Source organism: Pituophis catenifer, unplaced genomic scaffold, assembly GCF_029215685.1.
Source record: "Pituophis catenifer annectens isolate HBS135680 unplaced genomic scaffold, rPitCat1.0.hap2 SCAF_1, whole genome shotgun sequence".
NCBI lineage: Eukaryota > Metazoa > Chordata > Lepidosauria > Squamata > Colubridae > Pituophis > Pituophis catenifer.
Window position 1 is genome coordinate 173,687,818 of NW_027256881.1, and position 26,870 is coordinate 173,714,687.

Below are 26,870 nucleotides of genomic sequence, written 5' to 3' on the forward strand. Positions count from 1 at the left end.
TGAAAAAGCGGAAGAATTTTACTACAAGGTTTTTAAAATGGGCCTTACCTTCGCTACCAGTTCACAAATTTGAGTGTACCTCCTCCTCCACGCATGCGCAGAGCCTTCTGTGCATGCACAGAGGGTCAAAAACGGGACATGATGGTGTCCAGGCAGATGGGCATAACCTCCTGCCGCCGGTGCTACCAGATTGCACAATCTGCAGAGCCAGCTGAATTTCATCACTGGTGGCCTAGTATGTGTAGCAGGGGAAGTAGGGAGAAAATATTTTGTCATGGCCCTTGGCATATCTCCATTTAGATAGTCTTACATCATTTGGAAATTTCATAGTTCCTTCTGATAACTTACTGTGGGATTTCAGGATAGACGTTGGTAGAATATAGCACTAAGAGTTATTTTCTGGTTTCTTTGATATCATCAACGTTGTTCATAATGGCAATTGTTTTTATAAAGATATTACAATATTTATCATTAGATTTAGATTACAAAATATTGCTTCCTAACTCAGCTAATTCAAACTTCAGTTTTCTTCTATCCTAATTCCAAAATTTCAGATTACTTTAAATAATATCTTGGAATTGATTTTTCACATCTTGGAAGAAGAAAAATATTCTCTTATACATCAATTTTCTTTTGAAGATTGTAGCTAAGTACTTGCATGCTTGAATGATGTGATAATAAATATAATTATTACTGTCGTTTATACAATATTATTACTTCTCAGATTTTGGTACAATGCTGAATAATATGGCTTTTTAATGGACAGAGCTACTCCAGGGTTTCAATAGTGCCACTTAATCAAGCCTTCACATCTTCAAAAACAATTTGATTGCTCAGGGTGGTATGGACTAGGTGTTAGATTAGGATCAGGGACCAGGTTCAAGTCTACCTTCTGCCATAATGATCACAAGATGCTATTGAACCACAGTTCTACCTACTCCACAGGGTTGTTGGGATTAGGCAACGCCATCTTGAGCTTCTGGAGGAAATGTAGGATATTACTCAAACTTCAATCAATCAATCTGGCAGAATTCAAGACTAGTCCATCTGTAGGCTTTAATTAAACCTGAGTAGCATAATCTGTTGCTTTCATATATGTTGTATTTTCCCACAAGGTAAAGAAGTCTATTAATAGTTGAATAAGAAATGCAAAGTACTGTATGTAATTTACTCTTATGTTTATTGCTTGTGTCACAATGTGTTTTGCCTTCCCTGAGAAAGTGTCTAGAGAGGTCTACAGAGTTGTGTCAACTGAAGAAAAGGGGTTATCATTCATCCGCCATCTGGTAGCAGGACTTATTTTTAATTAGTCGTGTCATAAAGGGGAGGTCTAAATAACTGAGTGGAAAGGGAACAACACTGCACACAGGATCAGCAATGCACAATGAAATTATTAGCCCAATGAGCCATGAAATGATGATCCATTCAGTTACATGGGAAGTTAATGACAGCCCACATTCTTAGGCTCAGACATGGCTGACTGAACTTTCTCAGAAAAGCTGAGAAGGTAGCAAGAAGGAATTTGATTTTCTTGCAGGTACCTCCCTCATCCAGCTGCAGAGAAATGTTATACAGTATATATTATACTGTAACACAGAAAGTCAGTGGTAGATGCAGAGTTTGGTTGGGGCATTTTTGGAGGGCAGGGTGGTCTTCTATTTGTCCTTCTTGCTACCTTGCAAGTCTGTCTTCTAGTTCCCATCCATTTCTTCTGACTCATTGTGCCCATCTCTTTACACACATCTTTGTGCCTATATTTCCACCTTTTGCCTCTTATATCTCTGTCTCTCTAGGTGTCAGAGAGAGGAAGTACTAAAACAGGTAAACAACTTCTTGTATTTTCTGTATTTTGGGGATTGGCGGTATCATCATGACAATTCATTTGTAAAAAGATCAGCAATTTCCTAACAAAATGGCTTACTGTGGCAAAACCAGAATTTATTTGAACAGGAATTTAAATTGTTTCACATTTATGTTGGAGATAAATAAATGTACTTTAAAATTTGACTTCAACCACCACAAAATTTAGACTTTTTATATAAAAATTTGATCTTGTTTGTTTTCTTCCAGGTAGTATCATATCAGAGATATTGCAAGGAGGAAATATATCATATCACACCACACAAGGAGAGCCAGTTCTAGGAGACTGTCACTCTCTCTCAGTCCCACTCACTTCAGCGTTGTTGTTGTGGGAATATAGGAGGAAGAAAAAGTACTTGATATGTTGCTATGAAGAATAAAAAAAAATTATGTCTATCATTAACTCAAAGAACCAGTCAAACCTTTAATTCACAATAACAGCTTATGAACAATTAATATAGGGTATCAGCTCTTTTTCTCTAAAGTGGTACTACGTGCTTAATTACAGAGTGATTCCTTAGCTTGTCCAAGGTCATCAAAGTCTTTATCTTTCAAGATCCTTCATGTTTCTTTCCATTCTTTTCTTTTTCACTTGAACTTTGCTTTTCTTGCCTCCTTCTTCTCACCTCCTTCTATATTCTCTTGGTTTTCCAGCTCCTTTCCTGTGAGAGGGAGGGAGGGAGGAAGGGAGGGAGAGTTAACTTTATGCTTGCATTGTAATAGAGCAATAACATTCCTATTTATTACATCCATCACATCCATACACTTTCCCTAGTGGGGGGAAATGTGGGAATTAGCATTCTTGAATTCATCCTGTGACATCAAACAGCGAAATTTCCTGACAGTGGGAACAATTAATCAGTGGATCAACAGTGGATCCAGGAGTTGTGGGTGCTCCATCACTAGAGGTTTTTAAGAAGAGACTGGACAACCATTTGTCTGGAATGGCATAGGGTCTCCTGCTCAAGCAGGGATTGGATCTCCAAGGTTGCTTCCTACTCTATTATTCTGTCTTCTGTAAAAGAGCTGCATGAAGGAAGCCTGACTGTCCATTTAATTGTGCTTGGTTTGTTGAAGGAGGAAATGCTTTGCTTGAAAGTTATAAGCCAGTCTGCTGAACCAGATGAGGGATGAGATAGAAATTAGCACCTGTGACATTCTGCAAGTGTTTCTTCTTATATTCCCCACCCAGTTAACAATTATTTGTATAATTCTGTGAATTCAGAATTCTATAGTAGCGGGAAAGAATAGTTGTATTGTATAGATAATCCTTAATTTATGACCAAGTGGGATTAGAACTTCCTTCACTAAGTAATGTGGTAGTTAAGTGAGTTGTGCCCAATTTCAGGACCTTTTTTTTTTTGCTGCAGGAAGGTAAAGGTAGAGGGACCTCGCAACCTGAGGATGCTGCAACTGTCATAAATACATTGTGGTTGCCAAGCACCTGAATTTTGATTATACGACAGTGGAGACATTGCAATGGTCATAAGTGCAAGGACGGTTGTAAGTTTTTTTTTCAACAGCCATAACTTTGTTCATTAAATGAATGGTTATAAGTCAAGATCTACCTAGGGGGAGTGGAGGAGCCCTTGCAGGGTAGAGCTGAGGAATTTTTGGAGTTTCTGTCGGATAAAGTCGCTCAGATTCGGATGGACCTGGACTCTGATTGGGCAATTCTGACCGAGATGACGGGGGCAGGTTTTAGTCCTATTGTGTGGGATGAGTTTGAGCCTGTGACTCCTGAGAAAGTGGACAAGGCTGCAGGGGCGATGAGTTCCTCCACTTGTTTGTTGGACCCGTGCCCCTCCTGGCTGGTCTCGGCCAGCAGGGAGGTGACACGAGGCTGGCTCCAGGCTTTAGTTAACGCGTCCTTGAGAGAGGGGTCCTTCCCGCAACCATTGAAGGAAGCAGTCGTAAGGCCCCTCTTCAAGAAGCCTTCCCTGGATCCAGCAGAATTAAAGAACTTTCATCCAGTCTCCAACCTACCCTTTGTGGGAAAGGTTGTAGAGAAAGTGGTGGCACTTCAGCTCCTGTGGTCATTGGATGAAAGGGATTATCTGGACCCTTTTCAGTCTGGCTTCAGGCCTGCCTACAGCACGGAAACTGCTTTGGTCACACTGATGGATGATCTCTGGCGAGCCCGAGACGGGGGTCATTCCTCCATCTTGATGCTACTTGACCTCTCAGCGGCTTTCGATACCATTGACCATGGTATCCTTCTGGGATGACTAAGGGAGTTGGGAGTGGGAGCAGGGTGGATTTGATTTAAATCGAGTTGATTTAAATCACTAGTAAAAAGGCTTGATTTAAATCAACTCGATTTAAATCATAATTTTTAAAGAGCAACTGTCATCTCTGCTACTCCTTTGACCCACTGTTGACTCACCGATAGTCCCAGTGTTGCAGAATTTACAGCCTCATGCTACATAACTAAGCTCCATTTCATGCTGAATAAACTAAATTATTTATGTATCTTAAATAGAAAACTATCTTACGATAGATTTTTACCACAAAAGTTTATTAAAAAAATTCGATAAAAATCAAAAAAATCTGATTTAAATCAAAAAAATCTGATTTTTTTGATTTTTTTTAAAAAAAATCATTGATTTTTATCCACCCTGAGTGGGAGGCACCGTGTTACGGTGGTTCTCCTCCTATCTCTCTGGTCGGTCACAGTCGGTGTTGGTAGGAGGACAGAGGTCGACCCCTAGGCCCCTAGTTTTCGGGGTGCCTCAGGGCTCGGTCCTCTCTCCCCTATTTAACATCTACATGAAGCCACTGGGTGAGATCATCCGATGATACGGGGTGAGATATCAGCAGTACGCTGATGATACTCAGCTATATACCTCTACCCTGCGTCAATTCAGTGATGCAGTGGATGTGATGTGCCGGTGCCTGGAGGCTGTGAGGGTCTGGATGGGAGTCAACAGGCTCAGACTTAACCCAGACAAGACTGAATGGCTGTGGGTATTGCCTCCTAAAGACTATGTTGATTGTCCATCCTTAGTTCGGGGGGGGGGGGAGAAATTGTCCCCCTCAGAATGGGCTCGCAATTTGGGTGTCCTCCTAGACTCACAGCTAAGATTAGAGCAACATCTGACAGCTGTGGCTAGGGGGACCTTTGCACAAGTTCGCCTGGTGTACCAATTGCGACCCTACTTGGATCAGGAGGCTCTCCTCACAGTCACTCATGTCCTTGTCACCTCACGGTTAGATTATTGCAAAGTGCTCTACATGGAGCTACCCTTGAAAAGTGTTCAGACACTACAGTTGGTCCAGAATGCAGCAACGCAAGCTATCGTGGGTGCACCTAGATACACCCACATTACCCCAATTCTCCGCGAGCTGCACTGGCTCCCTATTGGTCTCCTGGCAACAGGTTATTACCTTTAAAGCCCTACATGGCTCAGGGCCAGGTTATCTTCGAGACCACCTTCTACCACATAGCTCCCAGCGACCGGTAAGATCCCACAGAGTTGGGCTCCTCTGGGTCCCGTCAGCTAAACAATGCCGGCTGGCGGGCCCGTGGGGGAGGGCCTTCTCTGTTGCTGCACCAGCTCTCTGGAACCAGTTACCTCCTGAGGTCCAGACCACCCCCACCCTATTGGCCTTCCAAAAAGCGGTGAAGATCTGGCTTTTCCGGCAGGCCTGGGGCCGTTGATCTCGCTGTTGCGATCTTGTGAGATCCGGCCATGAATGGTGTGAATGGGTTTTAATGTTTTAATTTTTAAATGTTTTTATAATAGTTTTTTTTTTTTATTGAAAAAGTTTTCAAATACAAATTTTTCCCCTTTTTTTTTCCTTCCCCCCTCCTCCCTAACCCCCCCTCGCCACCCATCCCCCCCGTGACTTCTTCACACCAAAAACCTAATTCATAACAGATTACATAATATTTTACCATCGCCTTACTCTCTCCTCTATATACTGACCCTTACTTACTAAAAATATTATTAATATTATTACTTTCCCCTTTTACCATACATTTCAAAAAAAAAAAGCAGTTCTGCTATAACATTGTATGATAACTTCTAGTTTAACATAATATTATTATAACTCCCAATTTAGCAATAATCTACCCTTTTTGTCCTCCCCAAAACTTATATCTATGTATTGTTACAACATTTCAAAGCAACCTTCCACTTTAAGACTGTATAATAAATCCTACTTTAACATTTATTCTTTGTGTATATTAATATAACATTTCAAAGCAGCCTTCCACATAAGTCCTAATTTAACTATTCAACTCTGTCCATTTCCTCCACTACCCTAAATATATCACTTAAACATCCCTTTTCTTAAGCTAATCCATCAGTGGACTAACATATTTCCACCCACTTTCCTACAAAATTACCATACACAACAATTCTTAATATCTTCAATCCACTGCCCACTCTGCTAATATATATATATATATATACATATATTCCGTTATGTAAAAAAAAAAGACAATAACTTTAAATTTATAATCCATATAATATCTTCTTTGATGTCTTTCCACTAGATTGTTGAGTCCCCCATCCATAATTGGGTAACGTAGCATCCTGGTGCAACAGTTTGTTCAAAGTCTTCAGTCTTCATCTGCCCCCATCAGTAATGAGTATCCTCATATATATATAAAAATAAAAACAACCACCCGAGTGACATTATAATTGTATTCCATATAGTTGTAATTGTGGCTTTCATCAGGATTATTAATTCCCATCATCGTAATGGGTAACAACCAGATCTTCTGCATGCCCCAACGTAACTCTCTTGCCTTGTAGCTCAGAATAATTATAATATATTTATCAGTACAAGAAAAGAAATCCAAAATAGATAATTCAAATCCAACAGATTAAGGCTCTTTTCACATCCCAAAATTACGGCATTGCAGAGGTCTGTCACTGTCCTCAGGATGATATTAACCAATACTTCGCCTCCACTATCTTTTCACATATTCATTCATTTTTTTTAAATCACTGGCTTCACCGTTGCTTAGTTTAGAAATTTCTGTTTTTATGAGACCTATTTCTTTTTTTCTTTTCTTTTTGTGGGTTTAATTTCCATCCTGTTTTCCTTTCTACAAGTTGTATATCAACTGATCGGTTTTCATTCTGCTTTATAAACTGATCTTGTTGGATCATCACGTTGAAATCAGATGCCGCTTCTCTCATATTTGTAGATAATCCAGCTGGAGTATCAAGAGAATCCAAAGACAGTTTGTCTACCGCAACCTCTGTAATTCGATGTTTTCCCTTTATTTCCAACTCCTTCTGCTTATCCTGTATTGTGCCTATAGATGTTAAGTTCATTTTCAAAAATTTTTGATAAAATTCTTCCGCTTTTTCAACAGTATCTAATTGGTATCTTTCTCCTTGATATCTCAATATTATGCCAACTGGGGCATTCCACCTAAATGGAATATTTCTGTATTTTAACTCAGTCACCAGAAAACCAAATTTCTTCCTTTCCATTAACATCTTGGGGGGAAGCTCTTTGTAGATCCATATCTTTCTTCCATACAATTGCAAAGTAGAATTGAAGGAATTTTGCACAATTTTATTCCTAATTTCCTTATCTGTAAAATAAATCACCACATCTCTAGGCAATTGCCTTTGCTTTGCAATCCAGGAGTTTATTCTGTACACTCTATCAATCCTACAAAACACTTCCTCAGGTTGAACCTTTAAAATCCCAGCCAGAATTTCAGAAGATATTTTCCTTAAATCATCTCTGTTATTTTCCTGTAAACCTCTGAGTCTGATCGCATATTCTGTAAAATTATAATGCACCATTAAGACCTCTCTTTCAATCCGTTGTTGTAAATTTTCTGCATTACAAGACTTTTGTTCAACCTCCATTTTAGATTTTTCTTCTGAGCTATTGTCTTGAGTGTTTGTCAAATCATTTTCAATTTTTTGTATTTTATTATCCAAATTGTCCTCAATTTCTTCCACTTTAGACTCTAATAAGTTAGTATTTTCATCCAACTTAGTCATAAATCCTACCAAATCATTAGCCATTTTTATAATCTTTCGATTCAAAATATCAAACTTTAATTGCACTAATTCTTTAATTTCCTGCTTAAATTTTTCAAAGTTCTGATTCACAATCTCATCCCTTCTTACAATCTCCTCCAAAAGAAATTCAATTATATTAAAATCAGTTTTCTGAGACTGGAGCTTTAAAACTTGGTCACGTAATTTGTTAATGGGGGAATCCCCCCCCATTGCTTGTTTGTCCGACTTTAATGCCATGTTTCAACACAGACAAACTATTTTTTTTTTTAAAAAGAAAAGAGAGGCAGCAGAGAAAAAAAAAAAAAAACCTCTTTCCAACCAAGATCAATATCAAATCTCCAGGAAGAGAAAAAACACAAAAGTAGAGCTTTATTTTAAAGTGTAGCCAAAAATATTTATTCAGCTACTTTGTATCTCAATAAGAAACGGAAGGACTCTCCCTTTCAGCCCCTTCTCAAGCCTCGGCAGTCGCCCTTTTTAAAGGTTCTTTTTTCCTTTTCCTTTTCCTTCTTCAATAATTGTTATAAAATAAGTGAGATACTTGCAATTCGAGGTCACAGGTCCAGCTCAAATCCCTTCAAATGTAACCAGGAGCATTTATTCTGCTATTTTGTAACTTAATAAGAAACGGAAGGACTTTCTCTTTTCAGCTTCCCTGCTCCAGTTTCGGCAATCGCCATTTTAAAAGGTCTTTTTTACTTTGTTGAATATCCTTTGTAAAATAAGTATTAATACTTGCAATTTAGGGTCACAGATCCAAATCCAAATCTCATCATCTTTAGTTAATCTGTTAAATATCTTAAAAGGCTTGTCTTCGTAGCCTTGTTCTGCAAAAAGGCAGAAGTCTCCCAACGCCCGGAGCGGGCGGCGAGTGCTATAGGGAGCTTCCTCCGCCCGCCCCCAAGAGTAAAAAAAAAAAACCCCTGGGGGCTACGGAGAGCTCTACCTACACTCACCTGCTCTATCCCACATTTCCTCCTGGAAATGGGGTTTTTCGAGCCGCCTTTGCGCTGTACAGGCGGCTCTTTACAGGCGAAGGGGCTGGCGGTCCCAAGAGACCGTCTGGTGGCTACGAAGAGCAAACCGGAAGCCCTATAATAGTTTTTTTTTTTTTTTTTTTTTTTTAATGCATTGTAAGCCGCCCTGAGTTTCCGGAGAAAGGCGGCATATAAATTGAACTAATAATAACATTGAATTAATAATACCTGTGAATAATAATTAAACTTACATGCAATGTAAATATTGTAAATACAATAGATAATATATAAATCTATTGTAAGTAGTGATCTATTTAATTGTGAATAATATATGATACCTCTGAAGAGACACAAGAGGGCCATGAGACTGCCTGTATCATATACTAGATTTTAATTCCTATATTACTTACCTTCTGAAAAATAAAAAACAGCAAAACAGTTTTAAGGGGTTATGCACATGTATATTTGCAAAAATACTATTTTTACACATTTAAATATGTTACCCGAGATTTAAAATGAGCAACATGGAGTCTAAGGAATGATAAGATACACATATATTATACTTACTTCCGTTCTCCTACCTAACTTTTCAATTCAAAGTCTTGTTGGAATTTCAATTCTAAACCCCATCCTAAGGTGCTATTTTATGCTTTCTCCAAAAAATAACTTCAATTAATTCAAGAAAAGGTTTTCTGCAGTCTGAATTATGAATAGGATTTCTTTGCATTTAATACTATCAATTCTCAGTTCTTCAAAATAATCTTTTCCCAATCCCAATTGGGATTGTCTGGAACAAATATAAAATTCTAGGCAATATATTCATCTTAATAGTTGATATCCTCCCTATCAATGATAATTGTAAATTCTCCCATTTCGCCAAATCTGTACCAATCTGTTGTTTGAGTTTATTATAGTTATTTTCTTTAAGTGTGCTACTTCTTACTGTCAAATATATCCCCAAATATTTCACTTTGTTTGTGACCTGCATCTTTGATATCTCCGTCAATTCTTCTTTTTGTTTTATTAACATATTTTTGGTCAAAATCTTCGTTTTATCTTTGTTAATTTTCAAACCTGCTACTTTTCCATATTCTCCTATTTTATCTATCAAAGTAGTTATTGACACCAATTGATCTTCAAAAATAAAAACCAGGTCATCTGCAAACACTTGTAGTTTATATTCTTCCTTTCAAATTTTCATTCCTTTTATTCCTTTTTCTTCTCTAATCTTTCTATTTAGCACTTCTAGTGTTAATACAAACAACAGAGGGGACAGTGGACAACCTTGTCTCGTACCTTTTTTTATCTCAATAGTCTCTGTCAATTCTTCATTGATCATTACTTTTGCTGTTTGTTTATAGTATATAGCTTCTATTGCTTGAATAAATTTTCTACCGAAGCCTATCTGCTCCAGCTGCAATAATATAAATCGCCAATTCACATTATCAAAGGCTTTTTGTGCATCTAGAAATATCAAGGCCATTTCCTTTTCAGGGTGGGCCTCGTAATATTCCAAAGTGTCCAGAACTATTCTCATATTGTCTCTAATCTGTCTCCTTGGCAGAAATCCATTTTGGTCAGTGTATAAAGTTGTTTAAATATCTTTTGAATCTTTCTGCCAATATTGAAGCAAAAATTTTATAGTCTGAATTTAGCAGGGATATAGGTCTATAATTTTTAATTTGTTGTAAGTCAGTATTCTTCTTTGGAACAAATGTAATATATGCTTCTGACCATGACTTGGGTATTTTCTTCTTTTACATAACTTCATTCATAACTTCTAACAACGGGAGACTCAATGATTCCTGTAGTGTCTTATAATATTCTGCTGGCAATCCATCCGGGTCTGGCGCCTTCCCATTCTTTTGTTTTTTAATTGCTTCTGTTAATTCCATCATTGTTATGTTTCTTTCTAGCATTTCTTCAGTATCTTTTGAAATCTGAGGTAAATTCGTCTTTTACAGATATTGTATAATATTTTCCTCTTCTATATTTTCTTGTTCATACAGTTTTCTATAATAATCTTGTATAATTTCTTTCTTCTCTTTATTCCCAAATCTAATTTGTTCTTGGTCATCCATTAGCTGTGTTATTTTTCTTGATTGTCTTTCTTTTTTCAATTTATATGCTAACCATCTACCTAGTTTATTAGCATCTTCAAAATAATTCTGTTTAGCACTTCTAATTTTTTGTGCTAGATCTTCTTTTTCCATTAATCCCATTTTATGTTTTATTGTATCCATTTTTATTTTAAGGTCTTTCTTTTGTGGGGATTTTTGAAGTTCCTTTTCAAATCTATTACAATCATCTTCTAATATTTTATAGGCTTGTTTTTTCTTATTATTTCTTTTTCTTGTATAATTGATTATCAGTCCTCTGGCATAGGCTTTCATTGTATCCCAAGTATTTTGCATCAATGTGTCTTCTTTTCGATTCTCTTTAAAGAAAAAAGCCAATTTTCTCCATTTTCTGCACAGTCTTTTTTTAAAAAAACAGTATTATTTAAAGTCTATCTAGATCTTCTTCTTTTTTTTTAAAATTGAATTTCTATACCGCCCTTCTCCCGAAGGACTCAGGGCGGTGTACAGCCAAAAATAAAACCATGACAATATAAAAATTAAAAGCAATTTAAAACAATTAAATAAATTGGCGAAAGAACTCTAATAAAACAACCCATTAAAATAGTAAAATGTTATTATTATTTAGGCCAGCCCTGCTTGTTGGAATAATAATGTTTTTAGGACGCAACGAAAGGTACGAAGGTCTTTGTCCTTTCCATTTCATTGTCACAGGATTATGGTCTGCCCAGGTATTTGCTTCTATTTCAATTTTTTCTATATTCAAAGTCAATTCCATTGTTGTCCAAATCATATCTAATCTAGACCAAGATGAATGTCTGTCAGAAAGAAAGTGTATTGTCTATTTTTTGCATTTCTTTCTCTCCATGTATCTTTTAGATTTATTTCCTCTGTCATCTTAAAAAAAGATTTCGGCAGTATCTTTCTACTGTGTTTTATTGCCTTATGCGTTTTATAATCTAATTTCTCATCCACTATACCATTAAAGTCTCCCATCATGCAAATATTTTCATAGTCCAGTTCAATTATTTTCTTATGTAGCTTTTTATAGAAGTCATCTTGGTTGTTATTTGGAGCATATATTGCTATTGAGAGTATTTTCATATTATCTATTATTTCCACCATCAAAATTCTTCCCGCATCATCTTCATATATTTGCTCAGCTGGAATTGTGTTTCTAATGTATAAGACAACTCCCCTTTTTTTACACTGTGGCAATGAAGTAAAAATTTTCCCTAGTTTTGACTGCACCAGTAACTGTTCATGTTGCTTTTTAATGTGTACTTCTTGCAAACAAATTATATCAAACTTTAATTTCTCTAATTTATGAAATACTTTTCTTCTTTTAATAGCTAAATTAAGTCCATTTATATTTATTGAAATCAATTTTTTCTCTTCCATGTTCATATTTTATAAGAAGGATTTGCTGCTCTAGTAGATCTCGGCTCAAGTTGTTCTTTGTATTCCACAATACCCACTACTGCTCCTTCTGCTTTTTCAATCATTACTAGGTCTTCTTCTTGGAGTTCTACTATTTGCTCTGCCTTCTTGGATTCCATTTCTTTCTCTTTGAGAAATTCTGCATAGAATGCTTTAGCAAAATACACATGGTTGGAAAAAATGATTAAAAAGCACATTGATTTCAAACCAGAGATTTTTTTTATTAGGGATCTTACCAGAAACATATAACAGAGAATTGAGTTACCTGATTGTGAATGTATTGACAGCGGCTAGAATTGTGTTTGCTAAAAATTGGAAAAATGAGGAAATACCCAAACAAGATGAAGTTATTAGGAAAATTATGGAATGTGCTGAAATGAGCAAATTGACATTTGAAATTAGAGAACAGGAAGATAAACAATACCATAAGATATGGGATTTATTTTATCAATGACTAGATAATAAAACATGGAAATGAAATATGAAATATGAAATAGATGTTATAATACAATTTATGGAAATGATTTTAATGAGATAAAAATGCTATTGTTAAATGAATGATAAATGAGAATAAAGATATAAAGATATATGTTAGATTGATAATACGAGAAATTAGAGAATTTGTAATGATGAATATGAGATGAAGCAGAAAAGATTTGTAACCGACTGACACACTACTTGTAATTGGAATGGATGATGGATGTTTTTATGTTTTGTTTAAAAATAAAAAACTTTTTTTTTTTAAAAAAAGACTACCAATTCTCAAGGTCCCCAAAATGAGAATATATTTGCTTAGTAATTTATACAACAATTTTAGTTCTTGGGTCCAACCTCAGCCATGTTGGGTTTCCATGTTCGATGTTTTCTGCCAAGTGTAATGCTCTTCTTTAAACAAAACACACTATTCTTTCATAGTGCATAACTCAAACACAGCTCCTAATTGGCCACCAAAGCAGCCTTAGGTAAAGGTAAAGGTTCCCCTCACACATACATGCTAGTCGTTCCTGACTCTATGGGACGGTGCTCATCTCCATTTCTAAGCCGAAGAGCCAGCACTGTCCGAAGATGTCTCCATGGTCATGTGACCAGCATGACTAAATGTCGAAGGCGCATGGAACGCTGTTACCTTCCCACCAAGGTGGTCCCTATTTTTCTACTTGCATTTTTACATGCTTTCAAACTGCTAGGTTTGCAGAAACTGAGGCAAGTAAGGGGAGCTCACTCTGTTATGCAGCACTAGGGATTCAAACCGCCGAACTGCCGACCTTTCTGGTCAACACGCTCAGCATCTTAGCCACTGAGCCTCCGTGTCCCCTAGAAAGCTGTAAAACCAAGACAAGATCATAAGGGACAACAGAAAAAGCATAAAAGTAGCATAAAAATATAGGTGATAGGCAAATATCTCCAAATCTCAAAATAATTTCACTGTTCTATCAGAAAATTCCTCTTTAGTTCCAGGTTGAATCTCCTTCTATGAGCTTCCACCCATTGCTTCTTGTCCCGCCCTCAGACAGTATGGAGAATAAATCAACCATCTCTTCCCTGTGACATCCCCTCAAGTTAAATAGTCCCTCAAGTTGGACTATTTAACAAATATACAGTCAGGTCCAGAAATATTGGGACATCGACACAATTCTAACATCTTTGGCTCTATACACCACCACAATGGAGTTGGAATGAAACAAATACAATGTGTGTTAACTGCAGACTGTCAGCTTTAATTTGAGGGTATGTACATCCAACTCAGGTGAACGGTGTAGGACTTACAGCAGTTTGCATATGTGCCTCCCACTTGTTAAGGGACCAAAAGTAATGGGACAGAATAATAATCATTTTTATTTATTTATTTATTTATTTATTAATTTAATTTGTATACCGCCCTTCTCCCAGAAGGGACTCAGGGCGGTGAACAGCCAAAATTAAAAAACATACAAATGCAAAAGTTAAGATAATTAAAAGAATTAAATCATTGGCTACCCAATTTAAAACCCCAAATCCATAAAATTTAAAATCCCAATTAAAAACCATTTAGGCTAGGCCGGCTTGATGAAATAAAAACGTCTTCAGGGCTTTACGGAAGGTCCGGAGGTCCGGGATCAATCGTATTCCAGGAGGCAGCTCATTCCAAAGGGCGGGTGCCCCCACAGAGAAGGCTCGCCCCCTGGGGGCCGCCAGCCGACATTGCCTGACCGACGGCACCCCGAAGAGGCCCTCTCTGTGAGAGCGTATTGGCCGGTGGGAGGTTATCGGTAGCAGCAGGCGGTCTCGCAAATACCCTGGCCCTAAGCCATGGAACGCTTTAAAGATGAGAACCAACACCTTAAAGCGCACCCGGAAGACCACCGGGAGCCAATGCAGCTCGCGCAGGAGAGGTGTTACGTGGGAGCGCCACGTCGCTCCCATAATCACCCGCGCGGCCGCATTCTGCACCAGCTGGAGCCTCCGGGTGCTCCTCAGGGGGAGCCCCATGTAGAGAGCGTTACAGTAGTCCAGGCGTGACGTAACCAAGGCATGAGTGACTGTGCACAAGGAGTCCCGATCCAGAAAGGGGCGCAACTGGCATATCAGGCGAACCTGATAAAAAGCCCCCCTGGCCACGGCTGTCATATGCTCTTCTAAAGACAGCCGTGTGTCCAGGAGGACGCCCAAGTTGCGAGCCCCCTCTGTGGGGGTCAGTGACTCACCCCCAATAGCCAGCGATGGCACCAGCTGGCTATACCGGGACGCCGGCATCCACAGCCACTCGGTCTTGGAAGGGTTGAGCCGAAGCCTGTTCCTCCCCATCCAGACCCGCACGGTCTCCAGACACTGGGACATCACTTCGAGGGCATCATTGGGGTGGTCTGGGGTGGAAATGTACAGCTGAGTGTCATCAGCGTACAGATGGCATCGCACCCCAAAACCACGGATGATCTCACCCAGCGGCTTCACATAAATGTTGAACAGGAGCGGCGAGAGGACCGACCCTTGCGGCACCCCGCAAGCAAGGCGCCTCGAGGTCGACCTCTGCCCCCCTGCCAACACAGACTGCGACCGGTCAGAGAGATAGGAGGAGAACCACCGCAGCACGGTGCCTCCCACCCCCAGTCCCTCCAGCCGGCGCAGCATGATACCATGGTCGATGGTATCAAAAGCCGGTGAGAGGTCTAACAGGACCAGAACAGAGGAACAACCCCTGTCCCGAGCCCTCCAGAGATCATCCACCAATGCGACCAATGCCGTCTCCGTGCTGTACCCAGGCCTGAAGCCGGACTGGCACGGATCTAGATAGACGGTTTCATCCAGGAACTGTGGGAGCTGTCGCGCAACCACACTCTCCACAACCTTCACAACAAAGCGAAGGTTGGAGACCGGACGATAGTTTGCCAAAACGGCCGGGTCCAGAGAAGGCTTCTTGAGGAGGGGCCTCACCACCGCCTCTTTCAAGGCAGGAGGCAAGAAACCCTCTCTCAGAGAAGCATTTATGATCCTCTGGAGCCAGCCTCGTGTTACCTCCCAGGTGGCCAGTACCAGCCAGGAGGGGCACGGGTCCAATAAACATGTGGTTGCATTTAACCTCCCCAGGATCCTGTCCACGTCCTCAGGAGTCACAGGGTCGAACTCATCCCAGGTAACATTCTCAAGACCAGCCTCAGTCACCCCGCCGGGATCTACCCAGTCAGAGTCCAAGCCTTCCCGAATCTGAGCGATTTTATCGTGCAGATACTGTGCAAAATCCTCAGCCTGCCCTTGCAAGGGGTCTTCCCGCGCTCCCTGATATAGGAGGGAGCGGGTCACCCTAAACAAGGCGGCTGGGCGGTTATCTGCCGATGCAATAAGAGCGGAAAAGTGGTTACGCTTTGCCGCTTTTATCGCCACTAGATAGGTCTTAATATGAGACCTAACTAGTGTTCGGTCGGATTCGGAGCGACTAGCCCTCCAACCATACTCTAGGCGTCTTTTCCGGCGCTTCATCTCCCTCAGCTCCTCGGAAAACCAAGGGGCCGGGCAGGTTCGGCTTCGGGTCAGAGGCCGCAAAGGCACGACTCGGTCCAGAGCACCAGCGGCCGTCCTATCCCAGGCAGCCACCAGATCTTCAGCCGAGTCGTGAGCCAGAGTTTCAGGAACTGGCCCAAGCTCCCTCTGGAACCTATCAGGATCCATCAGGCGCCTGGGGCGGAACCACCTGGTCAGTTCCGCCTCCCTGCAGTGGGGTGCAGCGGTCGAAAGGTCCAGTCTCAGGAGAGAATGGTCCGACCATGACAGGGGTTCAATAACTATATCCCCTATATCCAGACCACTCCGCCACTGACCAGAGATAAAAACCAAGTCCAGAGTGTGTCCTCCCACGTGAGTGGGGCCATGAATTGTGTCAGGTCCATGGCTGTCATGGAAGCCATAAACTCCCGAGCCATCCCAGACGCCCCACCGGTAGATGGCAGGTTGAAATCCCCCATGACCAAAAGTCTGGGGGTATCAACCGCCACCCCGGTAATAACGTTGAGAAGCTCGGGCAGGGCCGTTGTCACGTGGCAGGGAGCCAGGTACGCGATCAGCAGGCCCACCTGCATCCCATGGCCCCACTTCACCAGGAGAGATTCACATCCGGCTATCTGAGGTACAGTGGCCTCCCTCGGATCAAGACCTTCCTTTATAACGACCGCCACCCCCCCCACCCCTGCCCTGGGCCCTTGGCTGATGGAATGCGCGGAAAACTGGTGGGCACATCTCTACGAGGGGGACCCCCCCTCTTGGCCCAATCAGGTCTCTGTAATACCTGCCAGGTCCGCACCCCCCTCCTGTATTAGCTCACAAATGAGGGGGGCCTTATTAACCACGGCCCTGGCGTTGCACAACATCAGTCTAAGGCCTGGGCTCTGAGACTCTGGACAGCCAGGGAAACGAGAAGAGTCATGGGGGCCGAGGCATGCCACCGCTTGGAGATAGCGGGTGCGTGCCCCCACCACCTGATGTGGCCCCCTACTCCCGCCATATCTGCCCCTCCCAACCACGGTCCTGATAGAGCTGCCCTCCACCCTATCCACACTGAGCTCCTCCACACCCCGCTCCCCGCCTTCCGTTCCATGCCCCTGTAACGGGCCTGACCTATGCCCCTCCCTCCCCACCCCCCCGCCCTAAACCCCTTAAAAGATTACAAAAAGACAATTTTAAAAACCCCACAACCCCCTCTTTGCGGCATGCCACCTCTCGGGGTTCCAAAGCCCGTCATCGAGGTAGGCCCTCGATAGAGTGGAGGGCCAAGCCTGCGAGAGGGGGGAGTCTCGCAGACCAAGAAGCTCCGCTGCGGAATACATCTTGACCACAAAGGATGGGAGCAACCATATCCTAGGGGTCCATATAGAAGGTCCAGGGGAGAGACATGGAATGGGAGTCTCAAGAACATTTTCAACAAGACCGGTCCACTGTCCCCTCACAACAGAGGACGAAGTCAAGTTCCAGGTCGACCACAGTCCAAGGGGGGGGGGAAGGGGGAAGACCCAACCACCCTCTCACGGAGGTCTGATCAACCATTCGACCCCCTCTTGTGGTGAGATGGCAGCGATGAACCAATGCAGACAGCACAGCATCCGGGGCTTAGGTCCAAAAACCGCCCTCTCACGGCGGTTGGTCCGATGGTCAGGTCCCCTCTGCTGGCAGATGCAAGAAATTCAATATCATCCCAGTTCAGCCCTCAGGGGCCCCGACATCAGAGCCACCCTCTCACGGTGGTTTAACTGAGCCCAGCCCTCTCAGCTGATGGGATGGAGCCATGTACCAGCCCCCATTCAGATTTAAATAGTCCTCCCCACAGTTAGGGAAAGTTCAGATGAGAATAAACTTGGCGTCAGGTGAGTCAGTGAGCTAGCCGACAATCCAAGGTGGGCATAGTCTTGGTAGAGAAACATTGGGGGGAAACAGGGGCAGTTATCTCTAGCCCCCCCCCAGCCCCCACATAAACAATGGAGGCCTCCCAAGATCTAAGAGCGTCTCATGCCAGGTCCTTGCCCAACCCAAAAGGCAGATGATCTCCCGGCCTCGTTGCCCCCCCCATCCCCAGCTTCCGGGGGGGGGTGTCTCCTCCCTGCCAGGTCCTCTGGGCTGCCATCACAGCTGCCGTCGTCATGCCATCGCCGCCGTCGCTGCCATAGCGCCCAAAAGGTCTGGCAGCGTCCCAAAGATCTCCTGGGAAATCCGGCAACTCCCACAGCACCCCGGGCAACCCCTCAGCCTAGGAAATCGCCGTACCGCAGCGCCCCAGGCAAAAACGCTGCCACGCCGATTCCGACGCCCACGTGGACTCCAGCTGGAGGAAACGCTGCCGACGCCCAGCTGAAGCAGTCCGCTGCTCCCGACATCGCCCGCTCTCTCTCTCTGCCCAGCCTCAATATCCGGAGGGGAAAAGACCCTCTCCGTGTGGGCAGAGAGTTCTCCTAACCGGGCCTGGGGTCGTAGATCTTCACAACGACCCCCAAAGACCCCAGAGGGTAGGTCAGTCCCTCATCCTCAAACCGCGATCTCGGCAACCGTCGCCATCTTGGGCATGCGTAATAATAAATCAAACTTTCCCTTCTTAATACTTGGTTGCAAATCCTTTGCAGTCAATCACAGCCTGAAGTCTGGAACGCATAGACATCACCAGACACTGGGTTTCATCCCTGGTGATGCTCTGCCAGGCCTCTACTGCAACTGTCTTCAGTTCCTGCTTGTTCTTGGGGCATTTTATTTATTTATTTTATTTATTTTTAAATTTATATACCGCCCTTCTCCCTGAGGACTCAGGGCGGTGTACAGCCAGAATTAAAAACATGAAATACAAATATTAAAAACAATTAAAATATATATAAATTTGGCCCAAAATTAAAAATACAAACCAATTAAAACATTTAAAATTTCTTCTTAAACCAGCCCGGCTTGCTGGAAAAAGTGGGTTTTAAGGGCACGGCGGAAGGCACTAAGGTCTTGGATTCTCCTTATCTCTGGGGGCAACTGATTCCAGAGGGTAGGTGCCCCCACAGAGAAGGCCCTCCCCCTGGAAGTCACCAGCCTACATTGATTGGCTGATGGCACCCTGAGGAGGCCCTCTCTGTGGGAGCACATGGGACGATGGGAGGTCATCGGTAGCAGCAGGCGGTCTCGAAGATAGCTAGGCCCGATGCCATGGAGCGCTTTAAAGGTGATAACCAACACCTTGAAGCGCACCCGGAAGACCACTGGGAGCCAGTGCAGCTCGCGCAGGAGCGGTATTACATGGGAGTGCCATGCTGCTCCCATCACTACCCCGCTGCTGCATTCTGGACCAGTTGGAGCCTCCGGGTGCTCTTCAAGGGGAGCCCCATGTAGAGAGCGTTGCAGTAGTCAAGGCGAGAGGTGACGAGGGCATGAGTGACTGTGCACAGGGAATCCCGATCAAGAAAGGGCCGCAACTGGCGAATCAGGCGAACCTGACAAAAGGTCCCCCTAGTTACAGCTGTCAGATGTTCCTCCAAGGACAGCTGCATATCCAGGAGGACTCCCAGATTGCGAGCCCTTTCTGTGGGGGCCAAAGACTCACCCCCAATAGTCAGTGATGGAGTCAACTGACTATATCGGGATGCCGGGAGCCACAGCCACTCAGTCTTGGAAGGGTTGAGCTTGAGCCTGTTCCTCCCCATCCAGATCCGCACAGCCTCCAGGCACTGGGACATCACTTCAAGGGCATCATTGGGGTGGCCTGGGGTGGAGATGTACAGCTGGGTGTCATCAGCGTACTGATGGTATCTCACCCCGAAGCCATGGATGATCTCGCCCAGCGGCTTTACATAAATGTTGAGCAGAAGGGGCGAGAGGACCGATCCCTGCGGCACTCCACAGATGAGAGGCCTCGAGGTCAACCTCTGCCCCCCTAACACAAACTGCGACCGGTCGGAGAGAAAGGAGGAGAACCACCGCAACATGGTGCCTCCCACCCCCAACTCTTCCAGCCGGTGCAGAATGATATCATGGTCGATGGTATCAAAAGCCGCTGAGAGATCTAACAGGACCAGAACAGAGGAGCAGCCCCTGTCCCGAGCCCTCCAGAGATCATCAACCAACGCGACCAATGCCGTTTCCATGCTGTACCCAGGCCTGAAACCCGACTGGAACAGATCTAGATATGACGTTTCATCCAGGTACTGGGGAAGCTGTCGCGCAACCACACTCTCAACAACCTTCGCAATGAAGCGAAGGTTGGAGACAGGACGGTAGTTGGCCAATATTGCCGGATCCAGGGACGGCTTCTTGAGGAGAGGCCTCACCACCGCCTCTTTCAAGGCAGCGGGGAAGTGGCCCTCACTCAGCGAAGCGTTGATAACACCCTGGAGCCAGCCTCGTGTAACCTCCCGGGAAGCCAGTACCAACCAGTATTTTCCCTTCAGTTTTGTCTTCAGCAAGTGAAATGCATGCTCAATGGGATTCAGGTCAGGTGATTGACTTGGCCATTGCATAACATTCCACTTCTGTCCCTTCAAAAACTCTTTGGTTGTTTTTGCAGTATGCTTTGGGTCATTGTCCATCTGCACTGTGAAGTGCCGTCCAATGAGTTCTGCAGCATTTGGCTGAATGTGAGCAGATAATATTGCCCAAAACACTTCAGAATTCATCCTGCTGCTTTTGTCAGCAGTCACATCATCAATAAATACAAGAGAACCAGTTCCATTGGCAGCCATACATGCCCACGCCATGACACTACCACCACCATGCTTCACTGATGAGGTGGTATGCTTAGGATCATGAGCAATTCCTTTCCTTCTCCATACTCTTCTCTTCCCATCACTCTGGTACAAGTTGATCTTGGTCTCATCTGTCCATAGGATCTTGTTCCAGAACTGTGAAGGCTTTGTTAGATGTTGTTTGGCAAACTCTAATCTGGCCTTCCTGTTTTTGAAATTCACCAATGGTTTACATCTTGTGGTGAACCTTCTGTATTCACTTTGGTGAAGTCTTCTCTTGATTGTTGACTTTGACACACATACACCTACCTCCTGGAGAGTGTTCTTGATCTGGCCAACTGTTGTGAAGGGTGTTTTCTTCACCAGGGAAAGAATTCTTCGGTCATCCACCACACTTGTTTTCTATGGTCTCCCAGGTCTTTTGGTGTTGCTAAGCTCACCGGTGCATTCCTTCTTTTTGAGAATGTTTCAAACAGTTGTTTTGGCCACGCCTAATGTTCTTGCTATCTCTCTGATGGGTTTGTTTTGTTTCTTCAGCCTAATGATGGCTTGCTTCACTGATAGTGACAGCAACAGATTCCAAATGCAAATAGCACACTTGAAATGAACACTGGGCCTTTTATCTGCACATTGTAATTGGGGTAATGAGGGAATATCACACACCTGGCCATGGAACAGCTGAGAAGCCAATTGTCCCATTACTTTTGGTCCCTTAACAAGTGGGAGGCCCATATACAAACTGCTGTAAGTCCTACACCGTTCACCTGAGTTGGATGTACATACCCTCAAATTAAAGCTGACAGTCTGCAGTTAATGCACATTGTGTTTGTTTCATTCCAACTACATTGTGGTGATGTACAGAGCCAAAGATGTTAGAATTGTGTCGATGTCCCAATATTTCTGGACCTGACTGTACGTGGAAGCTTTTACAAAAGAAGTTTCTAAATTTGTGTTGTAGAAAAAGGATTCTTTTCATGGCATCTACCTCAGCTTTGTAATTAAGTCTTCAGAGCTTAGAACCCAGCTAAAATATTTAGTTACCTGCCCCTTTATTTATTTGTTTTCTTATTTATAGCATGGTTAGGTCACAATTCATCAACAATGTTGATAATGTTTAACTAATCCAAAGATTAAAAGAATAATCCATGATATATTACGGTATGGATGCTTGCAAAGAATAAATGATGAAATAATGGTTTATGCTGGACTAGTTGAAGACATTATAATTGATGAATTATATAATTATAATGAATCGAATCCAAGGTAAACCATTCAATATCACAGTAGTCCAAGTCTATGCCCCAACCACTGGTGCTGAAAAGACTGAAGTTGACCGGTTCTATGAAGACCTACAACACCTTCTAGAATTAACACCCAAAAATTATGTCCTTATTATCATGGGGGATTGGAATGCTAAAGTAGGAAGCCAAAAGATAACCGGAATAGCAGACAAGTTTGGCCTTGGAGTACAAAATGAAGCAGGACACAGGCTGATAGAATTCTGTCAAGAGAATATGATGGTCATAGCAAACACTCTTTTCCAACAACCCAAGAGATGACTCTACACATGGACATCACCAGACAGTCAACACAGAAATCAGATTGACTAGGTGCTCTGCAGCCAAAGATGGAGAAGCTCTATACAGTCAGTAAAAACAAGACCAGGAGCTGACTGTGGCTCTCGTTGCAAAATTTAGGCTTAAGTTGAAGAAAGTAGGAGAAAGCACTAGGCCACTCAGGTATGAATTAAATCATATCCCTGATGAATATACAGTAGAGATGACAAATAGATTTAAGGAATTAGATCTGTTAGACAGAGTGCCTGAAGAACTATGGTCAGAGTTCTGGCAACTATGGCAACATTGTACAAGAGGTAACAACTAAACCATCCCAAAGAAAAAGAAAGGCAAGAAAGCAAAATGGCTGTCTGAGGAAGCTTTGCAAATAGCTGAGGAAAGAAGGGAAGCAAAAGACAAGGGAGAAAGAGAAAGATACACCCAGTTGAATGCAGAATTCCAGAGAATAGCAAGAAGAGATAAGAATATCTTCTTAAATGATCAGTGCAAAGAAATAGAAGAAAACAATAGAATAGGGAGGGCCAGAGATCTCTTCAAGAAAACTGGAGATATGAAGGGAACGTTTCATGCAAAGATGGGCATGATAAAGGACCAAAATGGCAGGGACCTAACAGAGGCAGCAGAGATTAAGAAGAGGTGGCAAAATTACACAGAAGAACTATACAAGAAGGAGCTTAATGTCCCTGATAACCACGATGGGATGGTCACTCGAGCCAGACATCCTAGAATGTGAAGTCAAATGGGCCTTAGGAAATTTGAGCAAGTTCTTAAAGAGATGGGAGTACCAGACAGTGATGAAATCTGAACCAGTTTACTACTAGTTCGCTGGCTGCGCATGCGTAGTGCCCACCATGCACCAAATTCGGGCGAATAGATTGTAAAATAATGCTTTTAAAAGGTAAAAAAAAGGCTCTGATGATCGCGCAGCACAGCTGTGATTATCAGAGCCTTTTTTAAAAAAAATTTTAAAGTATTTTTACTACCGGTTCCAGAGAACCGGTAGTAAAAAAATGCCTAAAAAGTAAAAAAAAAAAGTTCTGACAATCAGCTGAGTGACGCGCAATCTTCAGACCTTTTTTTTTTTTTTTACTTTTTAAAGCATTTTTAACTACCGGTTCCGGAGAACCGGTAGTAAAAAATGCTAAAAATGATTTTAAAAAAGTTCAGACAATTGCGTGTTGCTCAGCTGATTGTTGGAACTTTTTTTTTACATTTTTTACTACCGGTTTGGCTAACCAGTAACCTCTTTTACTACTGGTTCGGGTGAACCGGACCAAACCAGGAACATTTCCCCCCTGGTACCAGACCATCTTGTCTCTTGAGAAACCTATATACGGGTCAAGAAGCAACAGTGAGAACTGGACACAGAACCACTGACTGGTTCAAAATTGGGAAAGGAGTCCAGCACTGTTGCCCTGCCTAGTTCATTTATATGCAGAGCACATCATGGGAAAGGCCGGGCTAGATGAATCAAAAGTTGGATTTAAGATTGCCAAGAAAAATATCAAAAACCTGACATGTAGATGATACCACTTTAATGGCAGAAAGTGAAGAGGAACTAAAGACTCCCTTAACATGGGTGAAGAAGGAGAGTGCAAAAGTTGGCTTAAAACTCAACATTAAGAAAACTAAGATCATGGCATCCGGCCCTCTCAATTCGTGGCAAATAGATGGGGAAGAAATGGAGGTAATGACAGATTTTATTTTCCTGGGCTCCAAGATCACCGCAGATGGGGACTGCAGCCAAGAAATTAAAAGATGCTTATTCCTGGGGAGGAAAGCTATGGCAAATCTAGACAGCATTCTAAAAAGCAGAGATATCATCCTGCCAACAAAAGTGTGTATAGTCAAGGCTATAGTTTTCCCAGTTGCAATGTATGGCTGTGAAAGTTGAACCATAAGAAAGGCTGAGCACCAAAGGATTGAGGCCTTTGAACTATGGAGCTGGAGAAGACTCCTGCGAGTCCCTTGGACTGCAAGGCGATCAAACTGGTCAGTCCTAGAGGAGATCACCCCTGACTGCTCTTTAGAAGGCCAGATCCTGAAGATGAAACTCAGAAACTTTGGCCACCTAATGAATAGGAAGGTCTCACTGGAGAAGAGCCTAATGCTGGGAAAGATTGAGGGCAAATGAAGAAAGGGATGACAGAGAACGAAGTGGCTGGATGGAGTCACTGAAACAGTAGGCGTGAACTTAAATGGACTCCAGAGGATGGTAGAGGACAGGAGGGCCTGGAGGAACATTGTCCATGGGGTCAAGATGGGTTGGACACGACTTTGCAACTAACAACAACAACATAAAATTTAAATGTGTGGTAAGAGTTTTTAGAACAGTCTTTTTTATCCACTCAACAGGAAAATAAAGGCCGAAATCCTCATCTGGCTCTATAGTTCCTGTATCGACAGAAACCTTGTAACAAATCCAAACAACAGATTTATGTTATTAAGTGTAGAAATGACAGCAAGATGATTTCCACAGGATTCATACAATGAAGTCTGAAGGAGACATACAATCAATTTAACAGAATAACAGAGCTGGAAGGGACCTTGAAAGTCTTCTAGTCCAACCCCCTGCTCAAGCAGGAGATCCCACACAAGTTCAGACAAATGGCTGTCCAATCTCTTCTTAAAAACCTCAGTGTTGGAGCACTCAGAGGCAAGCCATTCCACTGGTTAATTGTTCTACCTGTGATTTTACATTAAACGTCAGCATTTCCTTTGCTTTTCTGTCTGTTTGGCCACTTACATTTAATGTGTAAATTTGATGACTCATAAATGCAAACAAATTGGCAAGACGTCCTTGAAGCATTCTGTTTTTGCTTGAAACATGCTTCACAGCATTCATTTTATGTTCCTTAAGTGAAACAACAACCTATGTGCCTTTAGGGAAAAGTTAATTAAATATTATGCAGCAATCTGAATTTGAAGAACAGAATGTAAATGTTCCTTGAAAAAGCTTCTCCTGGGCTGTGCGACAGGATCCCAGAAAAAGAAGGCACTGATAGGTGAGGCATGTATGCCTACGCACATTCCAACTCTCTTTTTTTTTTCCTTTTCATAGTGAAATCACTTCATAACTATAAGTGCTGTTAAATGGATAAGAACTTGTATAAATTCATTATTAATGGCTAAAAGGCAATACGATAAAATCTAGATTATCTACCTCTAGATTATCTATCCCTTTCCCCAGGCTGAATGAAGTTTGCTTCATGCGACACCTTTCATTTGGGAGGCAGACGGTGCGGGAGAAGGTGTTGCAGAGGCTGCTTAAGGAGGAACACCAGAGCTGCAAATCGCCTAATCTGGCAGAGGGTGCGGAAGAGCAGTACAGTATTCCGTTAAACCAAGAACGCATTAAGCCGGGTGGCTCCTGTCCCGTTGCAGCCCAGCCGGATGAGTGGGAGCCTGGTGGGCTTCCGAGCTCAGCGCTCGCCTTTCGCTACCACCATCTGTTTCTTGCGATTGGTTTGCAAGCGCCCTCCCCTTTCTCGCACCCACCAGAATGTCGCGCTCCCAGAGGCTGGCCAGAAAGGTCAATTCCGGGGCTCTCCCACATTCCCTTCCCGTAGGGCTGCCGTCTGGAGATTGCCATGGTGATCTGTACGCTACGTAACCCCGAGATCACCTTGGAAAGCAGGGAGGACGCGCCGCTTGTTTTGCACCGGGCATAATTTTACCTCGTCCGCCGTTGGCCCTCGAGTCAAGCAGAATTTCCGGCGCAGCGAAATCGTCCAAAGCGCTCACTTTGCCAGGAATGCCTGACAAGGACGCCACGCCTCTCCCGCCCTGTTAGCCAATTGCTGCGCACAGAGAACAATTTCCATTTCCCCCTTCCGCTTTGTCGCGCTGCGCCTGTTAGGGAGGGAAGCCCGAAGCGGCCTGTGGAGCTTGGACTGACCTGGCTGTCTGCTGAGCTTAAGCAGCCCAGTTTGGGCGCCCGAAGAGTTTATAGTGCTGATTTGGGGGCCGAGTCTGGGTTCATCTCGAGTGATGAGGCATTGATCGATCACCTGGTCTCTAGCCCCGGACAACTTCTGCTAATGCGGAGCAGACCCGGTCGAATAAGGCGAGGACGCTTTGGGGGCTTGAAAATGCGGCCGAACCCATCTGGACTTTCCAGGGTGTCTGGGGCTTGATCTCAGTGAAAAGGTTTTAGTTGTTTGCTCGTTTTAATGTTTTTAAGGCAGTTTAATTAGTGTGGTGATTTCAATATAAACAAACAGAAATTTATGAGAAGCTTAACTTTTTGGCAGATGAATTAATAAACTTT

At 42.9% G+C, this 26,870-nt stretch overlaps 1 long non-coding RNA gene across 2 annotated transcripts; it reads right to left on the bottom strand.

Moving 5' to 3' along the window:
- Window positions 1-2,259: 2,259 nt before the first annotated feature.
- On the bottom strand, window positions 2,260-26,376 carry LOC139327082 (uncharacterized). Of its 2 annotated transcripts, none has more exons than XR_011601649.1 (2): window positions 26,278-26,376; window positions 2,260-2,522 (listed from the first exon to the last, which is right to left on the bottom strand). It is a non-coding gene; the product is annotated as an uncharacterized lncRNA (long non-coding RNA). The 2 variants fall into 2 exon arrangements; XR_011601650.1 differs by having other exon boundaries at window positions 26,099-26,376.
- Between the last annotated feature and the right edge of the window lie 494 nt (window positions 26,377-26,870).